This window comes from Silene latifolia, chromosome Y, assembly GCF_048544455.1.
Source record: "Silene latifolia isolate original U9 population chromosome Y, ASM4854445v1, whole genome shotgun sequence".
NCBI classification, from domain to species: Eukaryota; Viridiplantae; Streptophyta; class Magnoliopsida; order Caryophyllales; family Caryophyllaceae; genus Silene; species Silene latifolia.
Genome location: NC_133538.1, coordinates 262,671,059 through 262,692,076, shown reverse-complemented (window position 1 = coordinate 262,692,076; position 21,018 = coordinate 262,671,059). Strand labels below are relative to the sequence as shown.

Below are 21,018 nucleotides of genomic sequence, written 5' to 3'. Positions count from 1 at the left end.
TCTCATGCGCAGGTCAAAGGGTGGTGAATTGCGACCATTAGATCCTGAGATCGAAAGAACTTTGCGTGAGTTGAGACGATCATCTAGAGTATTGCCGACAGAGGAAGAGCTGAATACTCTGTCTAGTTACTACGAGAATGAGCTTTTTGAGGAGGATCCACCTTCGTCACCTATTTCTACTTCTTCAGCTGAGAACGTCACATCTCCAGACATGACTGAAGAAGCAAGTATAGCCAGTCACTCCGAGCCAACAGTTGAGAATCTCTATAAGGTATTCGAATTACCAGGGACGGACAAAAAATTCGAACCGAAACCGTCTTATATTAACTTGGTTTAGAGAAACCAATTTGGGGGAGCTGCAAATGAAGATGCAGCTAAACATATGGAGACATTCATTGACTACTGCTGCTCCATACCCCCACCAGCAGTGTGACCCGGACCGGTGAAGGAGACGATGTTCATATTCTCGCTTCGTGATGCCGCAAGGGAATGGTACCGAGATATGGATCGAGCTGCTAACGGGATCACTGATTGGAATTCGCTGGCCCTAGCATTCTACAAGAAATATTTCTCTGCCTCAAAGACTAATGCCATTAGAGCTCAGATCACGAGCTTTAAACAGAGTCCTGATGAGAATTTTCATGAGGCATGGGTCCGTTTCAAGAAGTTGGTGCGAACTATTCCGCACCATGGGTTCGAGCAATAGAGCCTATGCAATCAGTTTTATAATAGGCTTTATGACGATCAGAGGGCTATCCTGGATGCTGCAGCTAATGGCAGATTCCATGAGAATGTTGGAGAAACTAAGGGGTGGAAAATCATTGATGATATGGCCACCCATAAAGCTGAGCATGGAAATTCCAGGGGAAATCAAAGGAGAGCTGCTGAATCCCCTTCTGTAGCTGCATTAGAGGCTCTTACAGCGAGATTTGATAAGTATGAGCTTGGAAGAGGATCTCAAAAGGGAGGTATTTACCAAGTTAATGCTGTTTCAGACGGTCCCTTTACATGCAAATGATGTGGAGCTGAGGGACATGTTTCGGATTTTTGTCCTAGTTCGAATGAAGTATGTGCTGCCTTTCAACATTATAGACAGACTGGTACATATCCCGATTCCTCTAATATCCACCCCAATTTGAGGTGGTCTAACCAGAATGTCCTTAATCCGGGTCCACAGCAGCAGCAACAGCAGCAAAGTTATGTGCCCCCTCATAAGCAACAGTAGTTTCAAAAGCCTCCCTATGTGCCTCAACAGCAGCAGTTTCAAAGTTCTGACATTTCTGAGTTGAAAACAATGGTTCAAAATCTGTCGGGTTTGCTGCAAAAGGAGTCTAAAGCTAGAGAGACTTCTACAAAAAATATTGGAGAGTCAAATTGCTCAACTGGCAAGCAAAAGTGCAACTCGAACTCCGGGGCAATTACCGTCGCAGCCGGATCAAAAAGAGACCCTAAATTCTATCACTTTGAGGAGTGGGTCTACCCTTGATGGGCCCACTATGGTCAAAGATGTCACTGAAAAAAATGAGGCGGAAGCAAGCAAGAAAAAAGGCGGAGTGAACAGTAGCAAAAAAAAGACGATCAGCAGGTATATCGATCGATCGATCGACATACCCGATCGATCGACCAGTCCATGAAATAGTGCGCTTCTGGTTACGAGGAAGTCGATCGATCGAATGACCTACACGGTCGATCGATCGAAAACGCTTCGATATTGAACCTTTTCGCCCTCCAATGCCAGATAACTTGAGGGACCACTTGTTTCGGGGTACGACGACTCCGAAATTATTGAGGCAAGACCCAAATGCTGATGGGTCTGTTCCGGTTCTAAAGTATGACCCAATGACAATTAATGGCTCATTCTTGAGACGGTCTGAAGATGGTTCGAGCTTCAACAAGGAGAAGGTAGTGGATTTTCAGCCTAAGTCCACTGATGCCGGTATGAGAGATCTAGAGGAGTGGGCTAAGTTGCTTCTTACAGCCCCTTATCCGGAGAGATTGGTGCCGACAAAGGAACAGGTATTGTTTAACAAATTTGAAAATATTATTCGTAGTTTAAATGTGAAAGTTCCTTTCCTTGAATTAGTTAATCAAGTGCCTGCTTACACGAAATTTATGAAGCAGCTTTTGTCTAAAAAGAAGTCACTTGATACTGTGCATTCTGTCGCACTAACTGAGGAGTCATGTTCCTATTTGAATCATACTGCACCTCATAAGTTAGCTGAACCTGGTAGCTTTTCTGTTCCTTGTAATATTGGTACCTTCTCAATTGAGAAGGGATTATGTGACATAGGAGCCAGAATTAGCGTTATGCCTTTGAGTCTAGCTAAGAAATTGAAATTGACTAGGTTTGCAGTTACTAACATGATAGTAGAGATGACTGATCGTTCTACGGTCCAGCCTATAGGAGTCTTACAGGACATTCCCGTGCAAATAGGAAAGTTCTTTTTCCCAGTTGACTTCGTTGTACTAGATATACCCGAGGATGCTCACATACCTATCATTTTGGGTAAACCATTTCTGCACACTGCTGGTGCAGTTATAGATATTGGCTCAGGGACATTGACCTTTAAAGTAAGGAAACAGTCCATTGTTTTTGCCCAGCCCACTAAGAAGAAAGATCCTATGTGGCCAGTCACCTGTAATACGATTTCTGAGAAGAAATCTTATTTTGTGCTTTCTGATATGCCTGCCCCTATGCCTACTCCTGTTGTAACACCTCCGCCCCAGATTGGGAGCAAATTGGAGGAAGATTCTTCTGTTTTAGATATTGCAGGAGATGGTTTGGGGAAGGAAGAGCCGCATGTTGCTCCAGCTGTGAAGGAGCCAATTGTTCAAAGAGGCGGTCTAGGATGTCTTAGCTATGACACTGATGAGGAGTCTTTCAAGGTGAAGGAGTCCGATTTGGATTTTGACGAGCCAGGCGAGGTTATTGATTGGGAGGATGTTCAAGATGTCGATCCGTTGAGTTCAGCGGATATTGGAATTGATAGGAGTGCGGCTGAGGAGATGAGCACTGTAGAGTCTACTTCTTGTAGCCAGAAGCCGAGCAAGTGGGCCATTCCGTGGCCATTCTTGATCAACTATTAGTTGATTAAGACTTTTTTAAAAAAACATTTTTATTGCTTTTGTTAGACTTTTTACTGTTTTGGTTTGCGCGAGACTTCGCTTTAATAAGTTTGCTTAGGATTTTAAAGACTTTAGACTTTACATTTGGGTTTTGCGCAATTTTGGGCGCGTTATTATGTGTATTTGCAGGTTCATAGGCCATATTAGCTCAATTTATTAAGCTAATTCGAAGAAAATCAGAACTTACAACAGGTATCTCAGTCGATCGACTGATCTATATGGTCGATCGACTGAGCGAGACTCCAGGAGCTTCTGTTCCTGTTCACTCTGGTCGATCGACTGCCTGATATGGTCGATCGACCGCTTTCCATTGTTGTACCTGTTCACGACCATTCTCCTGCTGTGTTTGGTCGATTAGCGGAGTTGAGAGAGTCTTTTCTCCACTTTATTCTCCGACTAATTTCTGTTTTCTTCTATTTTTCTTATTTTGCACATAATTTTGCGTTTAGTAAATTGTTTTCTCGGAATTATGCACGATACTTTTGTTTGTCTTTTCAGGTACCTGTGGTAGCACTGCTGGCTACTGAAACCCCCTAGCTCATGCTGGTTTGGGGAGGTTTTCTTTTGCTGCGTTTAAAAGCTTGTGAGTTTCCGAGCTCCTCTTCATGTCTTATTTAGTTATTATTTATCGCAAATTCCCGTTTCCCTTTTATTTCATTACATGATTTTGCACAATGGGGACATTGTGTGATTTGGTTTGGGGAAGGGTTCTGCATTGCATTCACATGTTTTATTGCATTTCTGTTTCACGTTTATTGCATTTCAGTTTGCATTTGTTGTTTATTTTCCCTTATATATACAAAAAATTGAAAAAAAAATTGAAAAAATTTCAACAAAATTCAAAAAGCACGTTTATTTTAGCATATAGGTCGAGTCGGAACGGTAGTATTTCAATGATGACATTGCATTTTTAGCTGTTTATGCCTAAGCCTTGCTTAACTGACAAGTTATTAGTAGAATAATATGCATAATCTACGAGTTTTCATTACATTTCTTGCTGAAACTTGAGACTTGACTTAGATTTATGGCAAACTACATCATTTTCTGAGATTTAGAGCCTATAACTGGTGACATTCATGGCCGGTTTATTTAGGAATGTGAGTAGTTACTCCTTATGAGACGTGTTACTTCAATATGCATAAATAAAATCTACTTAATACCTGTATACATTCGGTTTGTGGTTTGTTGACACATGTGGAAGAGGTCACCCCTTATTCTTTTTGCCCATAAGCTCCACACTGCCAAAAATAGCTTTTTTGTCCCGTTACTACATCCTACATATAGCCTGCCCTTGTCAGGCTAGTAGTTTATGTTCTTGGGATTGTCATTTCGTTTTTGGTAGCTAATGCTCTTTATGAGAATGATGATGGGAAGATGAAAAGGAAAAAGGAGGAAAGAAAGAAAAAAAAACAGAATTGAAAAAAAAAAGAAAAATGATTCGAACCAAAAAGAAGATCAGTCTATCGACCGGCTACATTGGTCGATCGACTAAGTACTGCAGCACAGAAAAAAAAAGAAAATTCGAAAAATCACATGTTGCAATTGTTATGAGTTGGTGATTTTGTACTCCCATGTATTATTTCTAATTGTTGGGGAGTTGACTATTTATGGAGTTTGTGAGTTTAGTGCTAGTTATAGCACTGTTTCATCGATTTAATCTTCAGCAAGAAGTTGGATGTTGCTATAATTTGGTTCCCTTAGTTACTAGCTTGGCTTTTAATTTTTTTTTATCCAAATTTATCTTAGCCCTACCTGCCCATAGCCTTACATATCCATATTTACCTCGGCATGTGTAATGGTCATTTGTTTGGTTGGAATGCATATGTACGGTTGTAGAGATTACTTTCATATTAGATTGCAGGCGTGTTCTTATAGGTCGTAGTTGGGTGAGTGTCACTACAAAATGAATTCTTTCTATCTTTTACATATATTCATCTGTGCTTATGTGTGATATGAGCGACCCGTGAGAGTGCGTAATGATAAGTCTCTATAGTTGACGGTTCAGCAGTTTTTTGACGACTACATAACTCGTTTGCATGATTCATATTGCTAATTGACTGTTGATTTGTAGAATTAAACTGGGTTAGGCTATTCGGTTTGCATTTCGTTCTGAGATTGAAATTGTTCCATTAGGTTTTAGGATTGAGTCTAGATCTTGCTTGGGGACAAGCAAGGGTTTGGTTTGGGGAAGTTTGATGCGTGTCTTTTATATGATGTTTTACACCTTATTTTACACGCATTTCAGAGCTCATTTATGTAGTTTATGCTACCATTTTCCCCATTTCCATCTACTTTCGTGTTTTTGTGTAATATTGCAGAAATGTGAAGAATCCAGCGGGAAATGAGCCGAATCCGTCCCTAAGTACCTTGTATTGCATTTGACGTGAAGTAAAGACTCGGGAAGCGAACTTGGTGCGCGTATCGAAGCTCGAAAGACAAATTCACGAAGCTTTTGGAGCCAAGTACCTGTTGAAATGGTCGATAGACCGATGCCCATGGTCGATCGACCAGAGTACGACTTTCAGAAGCTCTTGTACAGCGCAGTTCAGTCGATCGACTGGCATCAGTGGTCGATCGACCACACCGTAATTCTGACGTGAATTAAAAGGATTAGAATTCCGAAGCCCATTGTAATTAGGTTTGAGAATAAAGTTACGCATGTTTATCTATATAACGTAACCAGAGGCATCAAGTCTTCATCATCGAATTTTAGGAATTAATTAGGGTTCTACACAAAGGTTAAACTTTTGATTAGTTTTAGTTTAATTCTCCGTCAATAAAGTTTACTTTCCGCACTTGGTTTTGGTCTTTGCTATTCAATGTATTCTCATGTTCCTGCATTCAGTTTTTTTGCTTTAAATCCTCCGTAATTAGAATTGCTAGTTTAGTTCTCCCAAAGCCATATTATCGTTTCATGTTAATTGCTTATTTAGTTAATTTAAGTATGAATTTGTTTGCTTTACTAGTTAATATTATTGCTGTTATTATCATAATCATGAGTAGCTAAACCCCTTGTGCTAGGATGTAGGGGACCTGTAGTGTAGACGGCGTAGATTAGGTTAGTCTGCGTCGCGTCTTGGTCGATCGACCGCATACCCTGGTCGATCGACCAGCTCACGTGAGGTTTACTTCGTTTTAATTAATTTTATTGCTATATTTGACGAATCGAGTGCACGCGACTAGTTGAATGATTAGGAATTGACCGACCCGATAAGATCGAAAGATAGGGGAGGAAAATAGACTACCTAATTAAGACGACTAAATTAATAAGATCGAGAGATAAGTTAATTTAGACTTTTAAATCACTTTTCAGGACGAAAGTTAGTTGATGGGGCATATTCTGCACCGCTGACCAAGTCAACATATTGAGCAAGGTCAAAGATATCCACAGCAAGTCAACGGCTTAGACAGCCTAGCCGATGCAGCCCAACGGCCTGTCATCCTGGGTCTCGGCATGGCAACTTGCCAGCCGGGGCACATACCCGCGTACTCATATCCAAGATCCCTCGGCGGTGAGTCAACAGGGCCCGCCGGCCTGCCATAGGTCCCTCAGCCGAGGGGTAGATCAGTCTTTCCACCTGCTAGCCACTTGGCCACTTGGCCACTACGTGACAAAAGGTGAAGGTCTATAAATACTCCTCAACCTTCATTGAGGAAAGGATCCAGAACTTAACCTAAAAGACACTATTCATCTGGTATAATCTTCCTTATCTCTCTACAATATACATTCAGCCAAGTAACAACTTATCCCTTAAGTTTACTGACTTGAGCGTCGGAGTGAGTACGCTTGGCACAAAGCCAAGCCCTCGCCTCGTTCATTGTTGCAAGAGAGGCCGAGAGGAACAATTAAGGAAAGAAGGATTCAACCAAAGACGACATTCTACAAGCTACGAGTGGTAACGAATATCTCGCTCTGGAATTACGCCCGGAACAATTGGCGCGTCTCGTGGGGATATCGCTACTAGAAGCTAGTCACATTCATTCCCAAACAAAAAAAAAAAAAACAACAAAAACCCACCCAAAAAGCTAAGAAGATGTCGAAACAACAAGACGCAGTCGTGACCGACGAAACCGCACTCTATCAAGATGATACCTTCAACAATTCGAGTCGTGCGACCCTCCACCGGCGGAGTAATCCAACCGGAGTTCGGGATGCCAATAATACCGACACGCCGCATTGTCGCCAACTAGGTCACCATCATGGGACATGTGGTTGACGTAGCAAAACCGAAAATGCTCCCCGACCTAATTGGTAATACGCCCGCTCACACCGTCACGCCGACAAGAGCGGCGGAAATCGTCCCAGAGACCAGGGCCCGAAATGTGACTCGAGAAATTTGAACGGAGCACTAGGAGAAGCCGACCCGTCAAGACGCCGGGAGCCCAAAGTGGGCGTGGTAGACTGAGTCCTTCCCGCACTCACGGGAGGACAGCGTCCCCGCAGCACGAACAAGGCTTACCCCAAAGGAGCCAGAGGAGTCCGACTCAGCAGAGTTGGAGAAGAAGTCCAAGTCGAAGAAGGAGTCCTTCCCGCTACGAGGAGAGGAGCCGGATTAGGAATGCGAGGAGCCGATCGCCGCGTGTCGTTCGACACGTGGTCAGACAGCCCCTCAGCGCCTACGTCCTAGAAGTCCAGGTGCCAACTAAGCTCAAGTTGCCACCCATATCATACAAAGGGGAAAGTGATCCAGCCGACCACGCTGAGGCTTTCGAGTCTTACATGTCGGTATGGGAGCAGCCCGATGAGGTCTGGTGCCGAGTTTTCCCAACAACTTTGCATGGGATGGCTCAAAGTTGGTACAAGGGGCTTCCCGACGGCTCGGTATACTATTACGCCGACCTAAGGGACACCTTCCTAACCCAGTACTCTTGCAACAAGAGGAGGGCCGTGGAGACGTCGGACCTCCTAACTATCAAACAGGAGGGGGGCGAGTCTCTACGAAGCTATGTGAAGAGGTTCGATGGCAAGGTCCAGCAGATTCGAGAAATTAATCCCGAACTGGCGGCCTTCGCGCTGATGAAGGGCCTCCCAAGGGGAGACTTAAAAAATGAGCTCATCAAGTGCGGAGGCCTGGGCTTGGATGCCGCCAGGAAGATGGCCGACCAAGCCATCAAGGTAGAGGACTATCACAAGACCTGGGTAGGCCCCAGCGAGGCCGAGCACTCGAAAGAAGAGCGCCGGAGGACAACCCGGATGAAAGACGCCGTGACAACAACGGGTCACGGTCCGATGGAAGACGCCGTGACAATAATGGGTCACGATCGGACAAACCCGCCAGAAACAGACTCGACGCGCCGGGTGGAGTTCGGGAACGTACCACCGCAGGCGGTATAATGATAAAACCCCTCTCGTCGTATCGGCGCCGAGGTCTTCGCCCGAGCAAAACGAGGGCCGAAGTGGGAGAGACCCCCCAAGCCAAAAAGTGACGGTGACACGAGCCAGTACTGTGAGTACCACGGCCACACCGGCCATTTAACCAACGACTGCCGACATCTGAAGAATGCCATTGAAGAGCTGATCCGGAAGGGGAGCCTCGGCAAGTACGTTGCCAAAGGCCAAAAGACTGACGCCGGCAGTTCAGATAAGAAATCCGTCTTCGAACGGATAGGAGTGATCCATGTTGTCATCGGGGGCAACGAGAACGGAGGGTCCACTCATGGGCACAAACGACACCTGAACGAGCTATATCAGGCCATCAACTTTGTGCCTAACACAGTGATCCCCTCTGCCAACATCCCCGACATGACTATTGGAAGAAATGACTACGAAGGAATCATCGCTCCCCACAGCGACCCACTTGTAGTCAATTTGGACATATCCAACCACCTGGTCAAGAGGTGCCTGATCGACACAGGCGCATACACGAACATCATGTTCAGGGAGTGCTTCCTCAGCCTCGGCCGAAGGTCAAGGACTTAAGCCCCGCACCAACCCACTATACGACTTCTGCGGGGCCGGCCTGATACCACTAGGGTCAATCAGACTCCCGGTGATGTTCGGCGAAGGGAATGCGGCTAAGAATGTCCTAGCTGAGTTCGTAGTCATTGACGGTTCGTCCGCCTACAACGTTCTCATAGGCCGAGTCACCCTGAGCGAGGCCGACGCAGTGATGTCCATCCGGGCCCTAACACTGATGTATGTCTCGGACCGAGGGGAAGCGCATAAGCTCGTCTCCAAAGACGAGAAAGACGAGGTGGTCAACATCCAGATAGCTGCCAGAGGATGCAACATGCAATCCCTCAAAGTGGCGAAGAAATCAGAGAAAGGGAAAAGTCTATCCTTACAACAGGAGGGCGACCACATGGATGTAACTAGCGGCTGACTGGGAAGGTGTGCCTTTGATGAGCCATTAGGACGCTGGTAATCTCGGGAAAACACTATGTAGCGGCGGAGGTGTCCAAAACAGCTGTGGGCACCCCGACGCATGTTTTTATCTAATGAAAAATCGTCCAAGTCTTCCATCAAAATGTTCATTTTCCCCATAGTCACTAGGAAGCAGCAGACGCCGCCGCACTCATCATACCGACAAGAGCGGCATCTCTATCGATAGCGTACGTCGGCTCACACTGTCATACCGACAAGAACGGCAGTCTCCATCAAGAAGTAGGCGCCGTCGCAGTCACCCCAAGTAGTAGACGCCACGGCAGTCACCCCAAGAGGTTTGACGCCGTCGCAGTCACTCCAAGTGGTAGACGCCACGCGCCTCTCATCAAGAAGTAGGCGCCGTCGCAGTCACCCCAAGTAGTAGACGCCACGGCCATCACCCCAAGAGGTTTGACGCCGTCGCAGTCACTCCAAGTGGTAGACGCCACGGCAGTCTCCATCAAGAAGTAGGCGCCGTCGCAGTCACCCCAAGTAGTAGACGCCACGGCAGTCACCCCAAGAGGTTTGACGCCGTCGCAGTCACTCCAAGTGGTAGACGCCACGGCAGTCTCCATCAAGAAGTAGGCGCCGTCGCAGTCACCCCAAGTAGTAGACGCCACGGCAGTCACCCCAAGAGGTTTGACGCCGTCGCAGTCACTCCAAGTGGTAGACGCCACTAGCTCCATCAAGAGGTTTGACGCCGTCGCAGTCACTCCAAGTGGTAGACGCCACGGCAGTCTCCATCAAGAGGTTTGACGTCGTCACAGTCACTCCAAATGGTAGACGCCACGGCAGTCAATAACAAGGAGCACTCGCCGGCTGACACCGTCACACCGGCAAGAATGGCAATCACCCTCAGGAAACAAACACCTCGACGGTCACGACCAGCGCAGTTGATACTCGCAAAGCGATCAAAACGCCTTAGAAGCGTTACACAGTTGAGGAACGCACTCTAGACTGCCTCGGCCAAGCCAAGGCGGAAACAAAGGAGACGCCCAATTAATAACATGAGAAAAACTCAGACAAGGACGAGAAAAGACCTCGGCCGAGCCAGAGACAAAGTGAAAACGTTAAGTACAGATTGAGACGCTCAACTATTAGCACAAGAAAAAGGAATGAGGTAAAGACCTCGGCGAGCCGGAGGCGTAAGAAACGAGCTCTTATTAAATATGTTCAACAAATTACAAGAAATGCAAACGACGGCCGTCCCCATAAGGATTAAGCGAAAAGACCACCTACCAAAGTTGTACAAAATACAAAGAAAGGAAAGGCAAAAGGTTACAGATATCATCTCCCTATGTCTGTTCTTCCGCCATCGCCAGCGGCGGTAGCAAGATCTTCTTCGATGGGCAACCCAAATAGCTTTCCCTAGCGGCCTCGGCTTTTTAGCAAATTTCTCGGCCTTAGCCTCGGCCTCCTCAAATGCCCTCATTCTCTCGGCTTCTTCCTTGGCCGCCTTAGCCTTCTCGGAAGAGCTCGCCGCCTCCTCGGCCGCCTCTTTCTCTATCTTCACCCTCACCGCCTCCTTGGCCTTCTCCTCCACGGCCTTCTCCTTAGCTTCGAGCTTGTCGTCAAACAGCTCGTTGAATTTGCCCCACGGAAAGGAACCATCAAGAGGAAAGAGCTCCTCAATTACTTCCCTGGCAGCTGCTTCGGCCAGATCCCGGAATTCGGAGCACATGTTAGGGAGCATGTCGGTTTGGAGCATCTCAATGTCGTCCTCCTTTTGCCTGATGATGGCCTCCTTACTCCGAATCACCTTCCCCTGGATCTGAAACCGTTCCCTGAATTCATTCCTCTGCTGGAGATAAAGGTTGGCGTGCCTCTGAACAAGGTCACACTTCGCCAGCAGCTTTTCAACTTCGGCCGCAGCAGCCTCGGCCTTGGCTCTCTCAACAAGGACCTCCTTTTCAGCGTCCTCCCTGAGCTTTCTCTCAGCCAAGAGCGCTTTCTCAGCCTCCCCCCTAAGCCTCTGCTCATTGAGAAGATCCAGCTTCGCCTTCGCGGCCACCTTCTTAGTGGCATTAAGCTCAAAAGCGGATTGAGCCACGGCCTTCTCCCCGCTCCATGATACGAGCACCGGTCGCTCGTTCCACCTCGCCGCCTCTTGATCAACCTCGCGCTTTCCGCTACAAGTCGGGAGGGGGAAACCTTCGGGATGAAGAGCCGGTGGCGACGTTTCGATCACCAGCCTGCGGTCGGGAAAGGGAAACCTTCTGGGATGAAGAGTCAATGGCGACGTTATGATCACCAGCCTGCGCGGGGTTCTCCTCCACTTGCTGCTCAACAAGAGCGGCGGCCGACAGCGGCTGATCTACAAAATCTAAAAAAAAAAAAAAAAAGAAAAAAGAAAAAAAAGCATAAGTATCAACATACATAGGCATGCCGAAGGGCCTGTCGTCAGCAGCGCCTGATGAACCGGCTAAATCTGAGCCACCGGATAGATCAATACCGTGCTTGGCCTTCTTGGCCGAAGGGCGCATTTCCTCGTCAGCAGCAGAAGCAACGGCAGCGGTAAAGTCTGTCTGCTTTCTTTTACGGACAAGGGGAGACCCCTCCTCCTCATCGGAGTCATCCCCATTGGAGATATAAACGATCTCCACCGTCTCCTTCTGAACAGGGGGGATGGAAGGCGGAGCCGATGTCGACGCCATCACCGCCGAAGGCTTTGTTTTTCGCGTATGGCGCGGCATGTTACTAACAACCTTCGCCCCGGGCCTCCACCACATTCAAGCTTTTCAGCTGCCGATCCATGAGATCATTCGGCGACGTCCCCGGTCATGGGTCGAGCCTTGGGATGCAAGTTAGCAACGGTTTTGTCTCTCGTGCGCCCCATCCTCCGGAGGATATCCTCAGACAAGTCCGGTCCAAAGTGGTCTGCGAAGGAAACAAAGCAAGAATTAAGTAGAAGAAATAAATCGAAGTTCGAAAAACAGGAACATTGAGAGCGGTGATGGGCCTCACACCGACCCCACTCACCCTGTGCTAGGGCCGGTATGAGGTCGACATGGCGAGCGGCTCATCCCGTAGAATGATCTGCGTTGGGGAATCCATCTTTTCGGCACCCCACTCTTGTCCGCCTCAAAAGCCTCATCGCCCTTTCTCATCCTCTTTAAGAAGGACCTTGCTGGCATCCATCTTGAGCTTTTTCCGGGTGACCCATATGTCATGTTCCGCCTTAGTCTCACACCGCAAATTCACTCGGTGCTGAAAAGAGCGGAGCAGCGGATAGTCATCCGGCACCTTAACGTACACCCACCGATCTCTCCAGTCTTTGCAAGAAGTAAGTTTTACAACAGAGACATAACCCTTCTCCATGTGCACACTGTACCAACCGACGCGGCCAGAGATTGACGGCTGGAGATAATGAAGCCGGCGCAATAAATTCACCGTTGGGGCCTCCCCTTGAAGAGACAAAGCCGCAAAAGCCGACTATGGTCCTCACAGCCAACGGGTGCGGTTGGCAACAACGAACGTTCATGGCCCTAATGATGGCCATAACATACTCATTCAGCGGAAACCGGAGCCCGTACTCCAAGTGTCGCATGTATACGCCGGTGTGGCCCGGTGGAGGGCAACAGACGGCCGACCCTCCTCGGGGATAACAATTTTGTATCCCCGCCAAAGAAGAAATGGCCCTCGAACAATGTCTCGCGAACAATCGGCTAACTTATGGGTCCAAGCACGGTCAACGCGCACCTTACGTACGTCACCGTGATCCATAACGCATCGCTTCCCCTCTTTGGGACGAGCCTTTTCAAAGATCATCACCAAAATCGTCGTCATCGTCATCATCGACATCATCGTCATCCTCCCATTCCTCCAAAATTCGAGGATCAACTTCAGGAGAAGGAGACCTAGGGCCCCCAGGCCTTATCAGGAGGGCGTCCAACTTCTCCTCCTCATCAAGACGCGACGGGGAACCCCCCCGCGCCGGTTTGCTAGGCCCGACATCAGCAGAAGACATGTTTACAATAAAAACTTACAAAGTTAAGAAATTGGGAAGTTTGTTCGTTTACCTTGAAGAAAAACACTCGCCGGAGTAACAACTCTGAAAATTAGAAGACAAAGAAGCCCTTGAAAGTTTAGAGAGAAGAAAAATTTTGGAGAATGAAATTGGTGGCCAATTTCACGGAATAACTGCCCTATTTATAGGGAAAAGCCCATAAAGAAGGACCAATCAGCGAACAGCCCATGAAGCGTCAACCAATCAGCGTGCAGACACGTGTCGGACATGCAACCACGGGATGTCAATCGTTGCAACAGTTGGACGTCAATCAATGCAACAGTGACCAAGCGTCTTCAACACGCCCATTCATATCTCTCCGCCTATTCACCTTCCTCAACAAATTCCCAAGCATCTGTTCTCCGCCGGCCACTCGATCAACCAAGCTAGGTAGCGCCGGCCGGGGGCAATCAAAAACAACCGGCACACTCAACCCTGGTCTCGGCCAACATTCACTTTCTTTTCCACATCGGATGCCCTTTACACATCCATGTGGAGGGGGGATATGGTACGGCCTAAGAAAGACCAGGCCGAGGTAAAAGAAGCCGCCGCAGAAGAAGCCGATGCAGAAAATTTTTTACAAATTACTTGCGCAGAATATACGCTCAAACGTACATCGGAGCCCATACCACGGCATAGACTACGCTGGGGGCAAATTGATGGGGCATATTCTGCACCGCTGACCAAGTCAACATATTGAGCAAGGTCAAAGATATCCACAAAGAAGTCAACGGCTTAGACAAATTTAGCCGATGCACCCATCGGCCTGTCAGCCTGGGTCTCGGCATGGCAACTTGCCAGCCGGGGCACATACCCGCGTACTCATATCCAAGATCCCTCGGCGGTGAGTCAACAGGGCCCGCCGGCCTGCCATAGGTCCCTCAGCCGAGGGGTAGATCAGTCTTTCCACCTGCTAGCCACTTGGCCACTTGGCCACTACGTGACAAAAGGTGAAGGTCTATAAATACTCCTCAACCTTCATTGAGGAAAGGATCCGAACTTAACCTAAAAGACACTATTCATCCGTATAATCTTCCTTATCTCTCTACAATATACATTCAGCCAAGTAACAACTTATCCCTTAAGTTTACGACTTGAGCGTCGGAGTGAGTACGCTGGCACAAAGCCAAGCCCTCGCTTCATTGTTGCGAGAGGCCGAGAGGAACAATTAAGGAAAGAAGGATTCAACCAAAGACGACATTCTACAAGCTACGAGTGGTAACGAATATCTGCTCTGGAATTACGCCCGGAACATTAGTATTAGTGATATTAGGGACCCGTAGCTTAGGCCGAAAGGTTGTTACCTGTTAAGAATGGACCGAGAGGACTTCTTATTATCCCGTCTTACGTGATTTTCTCTGACCTACCTTGGATACTACCGTCGAAACTATAGTAAACCGATCATCTTAGCATTCTTTTAATTTTTGATTTCATATATTTTCATTCATTGCTCATTTATTTGCTTAGTTTACTTTTAAATTTCGTTGCCATTAGTTATAGAACAATTCAAATCAAACCCCCTTACAACTGTTACCATGAACTAAAATTAGACAACTAATAATTGCATCGCCTCTCTGTGGTTCGACCCTGACTGCCACTAGCTATAGTAGTAATTTGGAATTATAAATTTATCTTTGTTACTCTACGACGGTATCAATAAGTCACACTCAGTGCAAGTTACCCTTTTTTTTCTCTAAGAAACCAAAATCCTAAAAAACCTCCACCATAATTCATCCTCTGCGAGGATATTTCATAATTGGCAAGCGATAATGAAATTTTCATCAAAATCATAATCAGGTGTGAAATTAATTTATTATATATGTTTCAGTTCTTTAATTTGATTCTCTTGTTCGTTTTTTTCCCCGTTTTGTTTTTGTAAGGATTAATATTTCGTTTGGTTCTCTTCATTTCAATTAAAATATATTTACTGGGTTACTAGAAAAATCATAATTTCATGCTTAATTGGGTATAATTGTGTAGTCTTTATATCACACTTCGTCATTACACTTTGTTTGAGTCATTGTTAATTGGCTGCAATAAATCTGGTTGAAGTTGATTTTGGATTTGACGACGTATAGGTCTGGATTTAGTCTAATTACAGTCGATTTGGTTGGAATTTACTTGATTGAAGTTGATTTGGGTTTGGTCAAACTGGGATTTCGCTCAAATGAAGTCGATTTAGGTTGTACTTTGGGTGAGATCCCAGGTTGTTGACCTGCTACAAAGAAATACAAGTAGTTATAGGATGAATGATTCCAAGTTCGTTGGACAAACCAATTATAAGTATTAGGCTTGGTTAAACTTGGACAATGTTATAGAAGTCTTGAACGAATACTTTGTTAGTCTACCTTGTCATTGCTATACATCACCATCATATTTTGAATACCTTGGCCATGGCTATACATCAAAATCATTCAATGGATATCTGATACTTAGATTCTTAATTTTTAACTTTGAATGATTGATTTATTTGATTTAATAGGTTAAAAATACTAGCAGAAAATAATCAGAGTTGCAGAAAAGACTTGTTTTCTAAATTATAGTTATCTACTAGTTGGTAAACCTCTATTCCTCTTTTTACTTTGATTTATCACCCTTACTTTGAATTGATGCTAGTTGAACTCAAAGTTACAGTCTTACAGATGATGCCATTGAAAATGTGGTTTAGTTGACTAGTTTTTTTTGTTTTTGTATTCTAACCCCTTGTTCCCTGAACTTGGTCTGTCAGGCACACTGAAGTGAAATTGACTAAATTTGGTTATCAATAAGCTTCAATTCTAACATGTACTATTCAATTATGTCACTGACATACTAACTTCTTACTTTGCACTGTAGCATTCTAAAATTTGTTATTGAGACAAACAGAGTAGGTGTGCTGACATTTACCATTTGCTTACAGGTTATTGTTAAGGGAAAGTTAAACAAGTGACACAATTTTTTGAGGTATTAAGCCATGTCTTTATTAATACCCTTCTTTTAGATGCTTTGAAATTTTCTTTTATTTTTTTGTGCCTTTCCGTTGTTTCTTTGCTCTCTAGACACTTTGTATTATTATGAATGTTAATTGAACTAATGTAGGTGCAATTTAGTTTGGGAAGAGATCGTACTGAGGCAGTTGGGAAATATGATTGATATAGGCTTCCGCAAGCTCGTTTATGCTAGATAGATCCCAATGCCCCAGAAGATAGAATATAGCTTATTGGTGTATATATTACCTTGTAGAATTTAGTACCTATGCTATCAAATTCTTGTATTGGTGTTTCGTCATACAATCCATTTTTTTATTTTTTTAATGTATAGATTGGAATATGTATTTGACACTAATGTTCTTATATTGAGGTGAATATATATATTTCAGAATACAATTTGTATCTTGGCATTATGAACTTTTTACTTGAAATTTAGCAATGCTCAAATGTTGTATGTAGCCTTTGAGGTGGGTGGTTCATATGATAAGGATATGCAAGTGCATAATGAAGATGTTCTACAAAACGCTGATACTATATACTGGTGCTAACAAGCGACGCTGAATAACTATTTCTAGCACTTCAATCTAGCGATGCTTTTATTGTAGCTTTACCGACCCACTAAATAAGCGCCTCTAAAAGTACTAGCGGCACAGACAAAGCCAGCGCTTTTTATAGCGTCGGTAAAACCCATCGCGGCGCTATTTAGCGTCGCAAGAAGTATAAAAAAAGCTTTGCTAAATCCCTATTTTCTAGTAGTGTAGGAACCGTTTCCTGCGGAATGAAGTAACAACCGTGGAACACTTCAATTCCGGCTAACTTGTTACCTTCAAACATCCAAGGTTCAGGAAATCCTTGAAAAGGTTCTTGATCTCCTTCCTTAACAAAATACCCATTCAGTGTAGGATGACATGGTCGCATTTGGATAACCTGATGCTTTCGATTGTGAGATTGAGTGAGCATTTCTAAAGCTTCCTCTTTTATGGGCATGTACCCCACCCCTAGAGGTTTTTTCTGAGAGTGACCTTCTTTGAATGGTGGGAAGGTAATTTTTCTGATGGGGTTTAATTGCATCCCTGGGAAGTATCAGTGGGATTTGAGTATGTTGTTGACCACCAGGTAGGAATATGTGTTGAAGTATAGAGGAACCAATTCACTTTCTATGAGATTGATGATTTGGAACCCTCCTAACTCGTGGACTGGTTCTGAGACCACCTGATTCTTGGACATTTTCTTCATCACTACTTTGATTGGAGATGAGGTAATCGTCACTACTCAGCCGTCCAAAGGGATCTTGATTTTGTAGTGAAGGGTGGACATCACAGCTTTGGAAGCGTGAATACACGGCCTTCCCAGAAGTATATTAAATGATGCTTTAATGTTCATTATCTGAAAATTGACCTTCCTTTCAATTAGCCCAGTGGCCACAGTAATATTGACGAGACCTACTACTTTCCAGCGTGTGCCGTCATATGCGCGAACACCTTGATTAGTAAGAGTCCAGTCTGACTCTTTTATACCTAATTTGTATGCAGTTTTCAACGGTATTACATTGACTGCGGAACCATCATCCACTAACGTCATGGGTACATTTTTCTTGAGGCATGTGACAGTGATGTATAGAGCCGGGTTATGGTTGTAATACTACGGTTTTATGTGCTGTTGGGTACTCTATCGAGCAAGGCTTACTCTGTCGAGTAAGTGAGTTTTGCGTACAAAACAATGTTCTGTCTGATGGGTACTCGATAGAGTAGGGGCCACTCGATCGAGTAAGTCACTTACTCGATCGAGTAAGTCACTTACTCGATCGAGTAAGTCGGTTTTTACGGGTTATTTGCCGGCTTTTGATAGCAACATGAGAATGATATAAAAACACTTTTCGTCAGTTGCTTTTCACTTTTTACCCTATTTTAAGTTTCATAAAAGAGAAAACAAAGTTACGTTGCTCTCATGTCTCTCATTGCTATCAAATCCCAAGGCTTGTCGTCGGAATCCAGAGTTCTTTAAGCCGTTGAGACCATCGCGTTGTGGGTAAGATCCTAGTACAGTTTTTGTATTGTTTCGTTGTTTTTAGTTTAAGCCCTAATTGGGTAGATTGGGTGTTTTGGGTGTATTGTTGGTTTAGATGGTGGTTGTATGATTGTCTATTTGATAGGAGGTGATTTCGTAGAGGAACGTTTCTGATTCGATGTTGTGACGATTGTGGTGATTGCATTTCAAGGTAGGGTTTCCAACTCAGTTATCGTTTACATGATGCGAGATTGTTGATTAATAGCATTTGTCTATATCGTATTGATATTGGTAATTGTTGATGTTGTAGTTGGTTGTGGTTGTTTGTATGTGGTTCGCAAGGTGCGCCCTCGGCTGAGTGGAGTCACTTGCGGGAGTGGCTTCACGCCCTTGATTCGCCCTTTCTAGAACCCGCCACAAGAGGGGATGTGTACATTAAGGAACATGGGTTTGCGCTCGGAATAGATGAGCGGGGCTTAGGTGGGAGCGGCTGCGGTCCCCTACTGGCGGTGTGGATTACTAGTTGCGGCCGTAATCTGGCAAGACTAGACCTTCAGGCTAGTCAGAGATTGGTGATGTGACAGTGTTGGGGGATTGTATATATTGTTGTTGTTGCATTATTATATATTGTGTAATCAGTAACTGACCCCGTCTAATTGTTTTAAAAACTGTGGTGATCCATTCGGGGATAGTGAGCAGTTATAGAGCAGGTATGATATGGATGCACGAGGGGATAGCTGGGATTGAGTCATCACGAGTTGCTTAGAGTCTTCCGCTGTGTTACTAAACTTTACATTTACTTTAGTTGGTTTTTGTTTTGGAACAGTTGTATTTCTTTTGACAGTTTTTGATTTTGATATGTATCACTTTAAAATTATTTATTAAAGTACGTTCTTTTATGGTAAATTTGATATACATTGCCTCGGGTAACCGAAATGGTAGCACTTTCATGCATTAGGTGGTCTTGGTAAGGCAACTTGGTGTATGGGGGTGTTACAAAGTGGTATTAGAGCGACAATTTTGGAACCTGTAACTAATGAATCTAATGAACTTAGAGAGTCAAACTAAAATGAACCCGGGTAGGAGTTGTTAGAAGCTAATGCAAAGACTTGGGAGACGTCCTAAAGTCGCGAACTCGCCCTACAACTTTGAACCGGTCACTATGGGGGTGTCATGGGATCGCTATGTATTTACTATTATTATATGAATATGTGGATGAATGATTGTGGTGGAAAGGAGAATGTGCTGGAAAAAGATAAGTCGATGAATATGATAATATGTGTGATTAAGCATGTTTCATGATGGATGAGTTATAATGTGGCGATTAGAGTAACATGTGAATAGGAATGTTTGTATTGTATACGTATATATTTTTGTTGCGAAAAGTTATTAAGTTAAGGCATGTGGGTAGTTAGAAAAGTCAGGATGACTCGATCGACGGGGGGTAACTCGATCGACTAGGGTGGACTCGATCGAGTTGGCTGAGCTCGATCGAGTGGGTAAATGAAAACGTTTGGCAGTAGCTGCTGTTTCGGGCAACTCGATCGAGTAAGAGGAGTACTCGATCGAGTGGGGGTTACTTAATCGAGTACGTATGTGACTCGATCGAGTGCGTTTTTGTTTACGTTCTGGTCAGGTTCTGGAGTTGAGGTACTCGATCGAGTAAGTTGGCAACTAGATTGAGTGAGTATAGTTGCTCGATCGAGTAAGTGCTGTACATGTCGTATATGCTTTGAGCCGTATGCTATGTGCTTACGTTTATCACTCCTCTTATAGCTCAAAGATATGCCGCCAAAGAGGTCTGCCATGTATGCTAGGGCTCAAGAGATGCGTGTGGACGATATTGCCAAGATGCTTGAGCATCAAGATGCGCTTACTGAGGCCCTAAAGAGGTTTGGGAAAGACAAAGATGCCGGGGTAGATAATACCAAGATGAGCACTACGATATCCTACTTCAACCCAAAGGAATATATGGATACTTGTGCGCCAATTTTGCTCGACAATTGGCATAGGGAGATGGAGAATATCTTGCGGGTGGTTCATTGTCCCGAGGATTTCCAGGTGGAACAATCTGCGTTCTACCTGAGAGATGCAGCAGGTGAGTGGTGGGACAAGGTAAGGGAGAGTGCCCTAGATCTTTATCTTGTTAGGTTCATATACCTATTATTAGACATTTCTAATAGTGATTTAATCAACTTATTGAATTTGTCATAGTGGATCTAGTGCATGCATAACAAAATAAAAGAATAAGGAAGAAAAACAATGTTCCTTACATTGTTGTATAGCACGAAATGGGCACAAGTAAGGTCTCCTACCTTCACTTGTTCTTGAGCTATGATAAGTATTAGGATGATCCTCCAAGACTCTATATTAAGAGCCCTCCTTTTGATTGCACCCAAGATTATAACCCAAAATTACTTCTAATGTTAACTAGAGATTATGTAGTAATATTCCCGTAATTATTACTACACTAGTAATATATAACAAATATTAGTATTTCAGTGATTTTTGAGGTTTTGCATGTATGATATTTTTAGAGAGAAAAG

General features: G+C 44.7%; 1 non-coding gene across 1 annotated transcript; it reads right to left on the bottom strand.

Moving 5' to 3' along the window:
- Positions 1 to 589: 589 nt before the first annotated feature.
- LOC141635651 (small nucleolar RNA R71) lies at positions 590 to 696 on the bottom strand. Its single transcript, XR_012540323.1, has one exon. It is a non-coding gene; the product is annotated as a small nucleolar RNA R71 (small nucleolar RNA).
- Between the last annotated feature and the right edge of the window lie 20,322 nt (positions 697 to 21,018).